This window comes from Idiotropiscis lumnitzeri, unplaced genomic scaffold (assembly GCF_059441095.1).
Source record: "Idiotropiscis lumnitzeri isolate Australia: NSW breed Sydney's pygmy pipehorse unplaced genomic scaffold, RoL_Ilum_1.0 HiC_scaffold_150, whole genome shotgun sequence".
NCBI lineage: Eukaryota > Metazoa > Chordata > Actinopteri > Syngnathiformes > Syngnathidae > Idiotropiscis > Idiotropiscis lumnitzeri.
The window spans coordinates 292,501-300,000 of record NW_028283688.1 but is presented as its reverse complement, the minus strand read 5'-3'; positions in this window follow the sequence as shown (position 1 = coordinate 300,000).

The following is a 7,500-nucleotide window of genomic DNA, read 5'->3' as shown; positions in this document are numbered from 1 at the left end:
GCTCCTCCTGCGTCGGACCCGAGTCATAGGAAGTGCCGTGTTGCGCTGGTGGGGCCGTGCCCGCCAACAGCCTTCAGTGGTCGGATACCACGTTTGCAAGCTCCCCGCTGGAATGGGGACTTAGAAGAAATGAGGGGAAAATTCCCCCGGAGCTCCGTGCCTGAGGGCGGGCTGTGAGCCGCGCCGCGTCCGCCAACAGCCTTCCATGGTCGGACACCATTGTTCGCAAGTTGCCCGCTGGAATGGGCACATAGAAGAAATTTCGAGGATAACATCCACCAGAGCGCCAGGGCGGCCGTTATTGCAGTATGCGTCCGCCTGGCAGCTCTCTTCCGCGGGAACCATTGGGCAATTTCTTTCACGGAGGTGGACATAGAAGAATTTTTGTTACTAAAAACGTGGTTCCTAAAAATGTGCCCCAGGTGTTTTGGAAAACCCGGGTAAACCTGGGAAGTAGGCAAATGACCCTCTGACTAGGGGGAAAAACGTTTGCCTACTGCAGCGCCCCTAATGCAATTCGGCGGAACTGCAACGCCCCTGGTCGCCTAAACGCTACCCCTGGTCGCCTAAACCTCACCCCTGGTCGCCTAAACCTCACCCCTGGTCGCCTAAACCTCACCCCTGGTCGCCTAAAAGTCACCCCTGGTCGCCTAAATTGTCAACCCCTGGTCACCTAAATTGTCAACCCCTGGTCGCCTAAAGGGGACTTAGAAGAAATGAGGGGGCAAATTCCCCCGGAGCTCCGTGCCTGAGGGCGGGCTGTGAGCCGCGCCGCGTCCGCCAACAGCCTTCAGTGGTCGGATACAATGTTTGAAAGGTCCCCGCTGGAAAGGGGACTTAGAAGAAATGAGGCAAATTTCCCCGGAGCTCCGTGCCTGAGGGCGGGCTGTGAGCCGCGCCGCGTCCGCCAACAGCCTTCAGTGGTCGGATACAATGTTTGAAAGTTCCCCGCTGGAAAGGGGACTTAGAAGAAATGAGGCAAATTTCCCCGGAGCTCCGTGCCTGAGGGCGGGCTGTGAGCCGCGCCGCGTCCGCCAACAGCCTTCCTTTGGTCGGATACAATGTTTGAAAGGTCCCCGCTGGAAAGGGGACTTAGAAGAAATGAGGCAAATTTCCCCGGAGCTCCGTGCCTGAGGGCGGGCTGTGAGCCGCGCCGCGCCCGCCAACAGCCTTCAGTGGTCGGATACAATGTTTGAAAGGTCCCCGCTGGAAAGGGGACTTAGAAGAAATGAGGCAAATTTCCCCGGAGCTCCGTGCCTGAGGGCGGGCTGTGAGCATCGCCGCGCCCGCCAACAGCCTTCAGTGGTCGGATACAATGTTTGAAAGTTCCCCGCTGGAAAGGGGACTTAGAAGAAATGAGGCAAATTTCCCCGGAGCTCCGTGCCTGAGGGCGGGCTGTGAGCCGCGCCGCGCCCGCCAACAGCCTTCCACGGTCGGATACAATGTTTCAAAGTTCCCCGCTGGAAAGGGGACTTAGAAGAATTGAGTAAAATTCACCCGGAGCTCCGTGCCTGAGGGCCGGCTATGAGCCGCGCCGTGCCCGCCAACAGCCTTCCACGGTCGGATACAATGTTTCAAAGTTCCCCGCTGGAAAGGGGACTTAGAAGAATTGAGTAAAATTCACCCGGAGCTCCGTGCCTGAGGGCCGGCTATGAGCCGCGCCGTGCCCGCCAACAGCCTTCCACGGTCGGATACAATGTTTCAAAGTTCCCCGCTGGAAAGGGGACTTAGAAGAAATTTGTAAAAATTCACCCGGAGCTCCGTGCCCGAGGGCCGGCTATGAGCCGCGCCGTGCCCGCCAACAGCCTTCCACGGTCGGATACAATGTTTCAAAGTTCCCCGCTGGAAAGGGGACTTAGAAGAATTGAGTAAAATTCACCCGGAGCTCCGTGCCTGAGGGCCGGCTATGAGCCGCGCCGTGCCCGCCAACAGCCTTCCACGGTCGGATACAATGTTTCAAAGTTCCCCGCTGGAAAGGGGACTTAGAAGAATTGAGTAAAATTCCCCCGGAGCTCCGTGCCCGAGGGCCGGCTATGAGCCGCGCCGTGCCCGCCAACAGCCTTCCACGGTCGGATACAATGTTTCAAAGTTCCCCGCTGGAAAGGGGACTTAGAAGAAATTAGGCAACTTTCCCCGGAGCTCCATGCCTGAGTGCGGGCTGTTTGCCGCGCCGTGCCCGCCAACAGCCTTCAGTGGTCGGATACAATGTTTCAAAGTTCCCCGCTGGAAAGGGGACTTAGAAGAAATTTGTAAAAATTCACCCGGAGCTCCGTGCCTGAGGGCCGGCTATGAGCCGCGCCGTGCCCGCCAACAGCCTTCCACGGTCGGATACAATGTTTCAAAGTTCCCCGCTGGAAAGGGGACTTAGAAGAAATTTGTAAAATTCACCCGGAGCTCCGTGCCTGAGGGCCGGCTATGAGCCGCGCCGTGCCCGCCAACAGCCTTCCACGGTCGGATACAATGTTTCAAAGTTCCCCGCTGGAAAGGGGACTTAGAAGAAATTTGTAAAAATTCACCCGGAGCTCGGTGCCCGAGGGCCGGCTATGAGCCGCGCCGCGCCCGCCAACAGCCTTCCACGGTCGGATACAATGTTTCAAAGTTCCCCGCTGGAAAGGGGACTTAGAAGAAATTTGTGAAAATTCACCCGGAGCTCCGTGCCCGAGGGCCGGCTATGAGCCGCGCCGTGCCCGCCAACAGCCTTCCACGGTCGGATACAATGTTTCAAAGTTCCCCGCTGGAAAGGGGACTTAGAAGAAATTTGTGAAAATTCACCCGGAGCTCCGTGCCCGAGGGCCGGCTATGAGCCGCGCCGTGCCCGCCAACAGCCTTCCACGGTCGGATACAATGTTTCAAAGTTCCCCGCTGGAAAGGGGACTTAGAAGAAATTTGTGAAAATTCACCCGGAGCTCCGTGCCCGAGGGCCGGCTATGAGCCGCGCCGTGCCCGCCAACAGCCTTCCACGGTCGGATACAATGTTTCAAAGTTCCCCGCTGGAAAGGGGACTTAGAAGAAATTTGTAAAAATTCATCCGGAGCTCCGTGCCCGAGGGCCGGCTATGAGCCGCGCCGTGCCCGCCAACAGCCTTCCACGGTCGGATACAATGTTTCAAAGTTCCCCGCTGGAAAGGGGACTTAGAAGAAATTAGGCAACTTTCCCCGGAGCTCCATGCCTGAGTGCGGGCTGTTTGCCGCGCCGTGCCCGCCAACAGCCTTCAGTGGTCGGATACAATGTTTCAAAGTTCCCCGCTGGAAAGGGGACTTAGAAGAAATTATGAATATTTTTGTTTCTAAAAACGTGATCCCTGAAAATGTGCCCCAGGTGTTTTGGAAAACCCGGGTAAACCTGGGAAGTAGGCAAATGACCCTCTGACTAGGGGGGAAGAACGTTTGCCTACTGCAGCGCCCCTAATGCAATTCGGCGGAACTGCAACGCCCCTGGTCGCCTAAACGCTACCCCTGGTCGCCTAAAAGCTACCCCTGGTCGCCTAAAAGCTACCCCTGGTCGCCTAAACGCTACCCCTGGTCGCCTAAACGCTACCCCTGGTCGCCTAAACGCTACCCCTGGTCACCTAAACGCTACCCCTGGTCGCCTAAACGCTACCCCTGGTCACCTAAACGCTACCCCTGGTCGCCTAAACGCTACCCCTGGTCGCCTAACTGACCCCTCGTGTGTGGGGATCAACGTTTGCCTACTAGGGCGTCCTCCGGCGGCCTCTCGGCAGTACTGCAGGCCCATTTTAGCCGAGCCCATTGAAATGAATGGGGGAATTTTATACGTTTTTGCCTTTTTTTTCCCCCCCTCGTTCTTTTTGTATTTATTCATTTATTTCAACTTTTACCGACTCAACCGCCCTCCGGCGTGCCCTCGGCGGTCCCGCAAGCCCAATTCGGCCGAGCCCATTGAAATGAATGGGGGAATTTTATACGTTTTTGCCTTTTTTTCCCCCCCTCGTTCTTTTTGTATTTATTCATTTATTTCAACTTTTACCGACTCAACCGCCCTCCGGCGTGCCCTCGGCGGTCCCGCAAGCCCAATTCGGCCGAGCCCATTGAAATGAATGGGGGAATTTTATACGTTTTTGCCTTTTTCCCCCCCCCCCTCGTTCTTTTTGTATTTATTCATTTATTTCAACTTTTACCGACTCAACCGCCCTCCGGCGTGCCCTCGGCGGTCCCGCAAGCCCAATTCGGCCGAGCCCATTGAAATGAATGGGGGAATTTTATACGTTTTTGCCTTTTTTTTCCCCCCCCTCGTCCTTTTTGTATTTATTCATTTATTTCAACTTTTACCGACTCAACCGCCCTCCGGCGTGCCCTCGGCGGTCCCGCAAGCCCAATTCGGCCGAGCCCATTGAAATGAATGGGGGAATTTTATACGTTTTTGCCTTTTTTTTTCCCCCCTCGTCCTTTTTGTATTTATTTACTTATTTCAACCTTTACCGACTTAGGGGCCGCTTTGCACCGCCTGTGCCCGGGGAAGGTGCTCCTATTCGGGCCAAGTGTGACACACGCCCGCCCTCCTCCTCCGGAGCTTCCATTAGGGTAGACTTAGGGGCCGCTTGGCACCGCCTGTGCCCGGGGAAGGTGCTCATATTCGGCTTCACTGTCAGGCAGCATGCACTCCTCCTCCGGAGCTTCCATTTGGGCAAACTTAGGGGCCGCTTGGCACCGTCTGTGCCCGGGGAAGGTGCTCATATTCGGGCCAAGTGTGACACACGCCCGCACTCCTCCTCCGGAGCTTCCATAAGGGCAAACTTAGGGGCCGCTTGGCACCGCCTGTGCCCGGGGAAGGTGCTCATAGTCGGCTTCACTGTCAGGCAGCATGCACTCCTCCTCCGGAGCTTCCATTTGGGCAAACTTAGGGGCCGCTTGGCACCGTCTGTGCCCGGGGAAGGTGCTCATATTCGGCTTCACTGTCAGGCAGCATGCACTCCTCCTCCGGAGCTTCCATTTGGGCAAACTTAGGGGCCGCTTGGCACCGCCCGTGCCCGGGGAAGGTGCTCCTATTCGGGCCAAGTGTGACACACGCCCGCACTCCTCCTCCGGAGCTTCCATTTGGGCAAACTTAGGGGCCGCTTGGCACCGCCTGTGCCCGGGGAAGGTGCTCATATTCGGCTTGACTGTCAGGCAGCATGCACTCCTCCTCCGGAGCTTCCATTTGGGCAAACTTAGGGGCCGCTTGGCACCGCCTGTGCCCGGGGAAGGTGCTCCTATTCGGGCCATGTGTGACACACGCCCGCACTCCTCCTCCGGAGCTTCCATGAGGGTAGACTTAGGGGCCGCTTGGCACCGCCTGTGCCCGGGGAAGGTGCTCATATTCGGCTTCACTGTCAGGCAGCATGCACTCCTCCTCCGGAGCTTCCATTTGGGCAAACTTAGGGGCCGCTTGGCACCGCCTGTGCCCGGGGAAGGTGCTCCTATTCGGGCCAAGTGTGACACACGCCCGCACTCCTCCTCCGGAGCTTCCATGAGGGTAGACTTAGGGGCCGCTTGGCACCGCCTGTGCCCGGGGAAGGTGCTCATATTCGGCTTCACTGTCAGGCAGCATGCACTCCTCCTCCGGAGCTTCCATAAGGGCAAACTTAGGGGCCGCTTGGCACCGTCTGTGCCCGGGGAAGGTGCTCCTATTCGGCTTCACTGTCATGCAGCATGCACTCCTCCTCCGGAGCTTCCATTTGGGCAAACTTAGGGGCCGCTTGGCACCGTCTGTGCCCGGGGAAGGTGCTCCTATTCGGCTTCACTGTCACACAGCATGCACTCCTCCTCCGGAGCTTCCATAAGGGCAAACTTAGGGGCCGCTTGGCACCGTATGTGCCCGGGGAAGGTGCTCCTATTCGGCTTCACTGTCATGCAGCATGCACTCCTCCACCGGAGCTTCCATTTGGGCAAACTTAGGGGCCGCTTGGCACCGCCTGTGCCCGGGGAAGGTGCTCCTATTCGGGCCAAGTGTGACACACGCCCGCACTCCTCCTCCGGAGCTTCCATTTGGGCAAACTTAGGGGACGCTTGGCACCGCCCGTGCCCGGGGAAGGTGCTCATATTCGGGCTAAGTGTGACAGACGCCGGCCTATTACCCCCGGAGCGATGGAGCTGGGGGCGCTCGCTCCCCGCCCGTGCCCGGGGAAGGTGCTCCTCTCCGGCCTAAGTGTGGCAGACGCCGGCCTATTACCCCCAGAGCGATGGAGCTGGGGGGCGCTCGCTCCCCGCCCGTGCCCGGGGAAGGTGCTCCTCTCCGGGCTAAGTGTGGCAGACGCCGGCCTATTACCCCCGGGGCGATGGAGCTGGGGGGCGCTCGCTCCCTGCCTGTGCCCGGGGAAGGTGCTCATCTCCGGGCTAAGTGTGGCAGACGCCGGCCTATTACCCCCGGAGCGATGGAGCTGGGGGGCGCTCGCTCCCTGCCTGTGCCCGGGGAAGGTGCTCATCTCCGGGCTAAGTGTGGCAGACGCCGGCCTATTACCCCCGGAGCGATGGAGCTGGGGGGCGCTCGCTCCCTGCCTGTGCCCGGGGAAGGTGCTCATTTCCGGGCTAAGTGTGGCAGACGCCGGCCTATTACCCCCGGAGCGATGGAGCTGGGGGGCGCTCGCTCCCTGCCTGTGCCCGGGGAAGGTGCTCATTTCCGGGCTAAGTGTGGCAGACGCCGGCCTATTACCCCCGGAGCGATGGAGCTGGGGGGCGCTCGCTCCCTGCCTGTGCCCGGGGAAGGTGCTCCTCTCCAGCCCCAGGTCGCCTAACCCCCTTACCCCTGGTCACCTAAACCCCTTACCCCTGGTCGCCTAAACGTCTCACCCCTGGTCGCCTAAACCCCTTACCCCTGGTCACCTAAACGTCCCACCCCTGGTCGCCTAAACCCCTTACCCCTGGTCACCTAAACGGCCTACCCCTGGTCACCTAAACGTCTCACCCCTGGTCGCCTAAACCCCTTACCCCTGGTCGCCTAAGTGGCCCACCCCTGGTCACCTAAACGTCCCACCCCTGGTCGCCTAAACCCCTTACCCCTGGTCACCTAAACGGCCTACCCCTGGTCACCTAAACGGCCCACCCCTGGTCGCCTAAGCGGCCCACCCCTGGTCGCCTAAGTGGCCCACCCCTGGTCGCCTAAGTTGCCCACCCCTGGTCGCCTAAGTGGCCCACCCCTGGTCGCCTAAGTGGCCCACCCCTGGTCGCCTAAGTGGCCCACCCCTGGTCGCCTAAGTGGCCCACCCCTGGTCACCTAAACGTCCAACCCCTGGTCGCACTTAGTGCAATTCGGCCCACCTCGCGTCCGGGGGGAGGCCATCCTCTTCGGCCTGACTTTCACGGACGCCGGCCTGTCTCCTCCGGAGCCTCCACGCGGTTGAACTTAGGGGCCACTCGGCCCACCTCGCGTCCGGGGGGAGGCCATCCTCTTCGGCCTAACTTTCACCAACGCCGGCCCCCAGTCTCCTGTTGGACTTAGTGCAAATTCTTACTCACGCCCTTACCCCTGGTCACCTAACCAGGGGCAGGTCCCCCGCACCTCGCG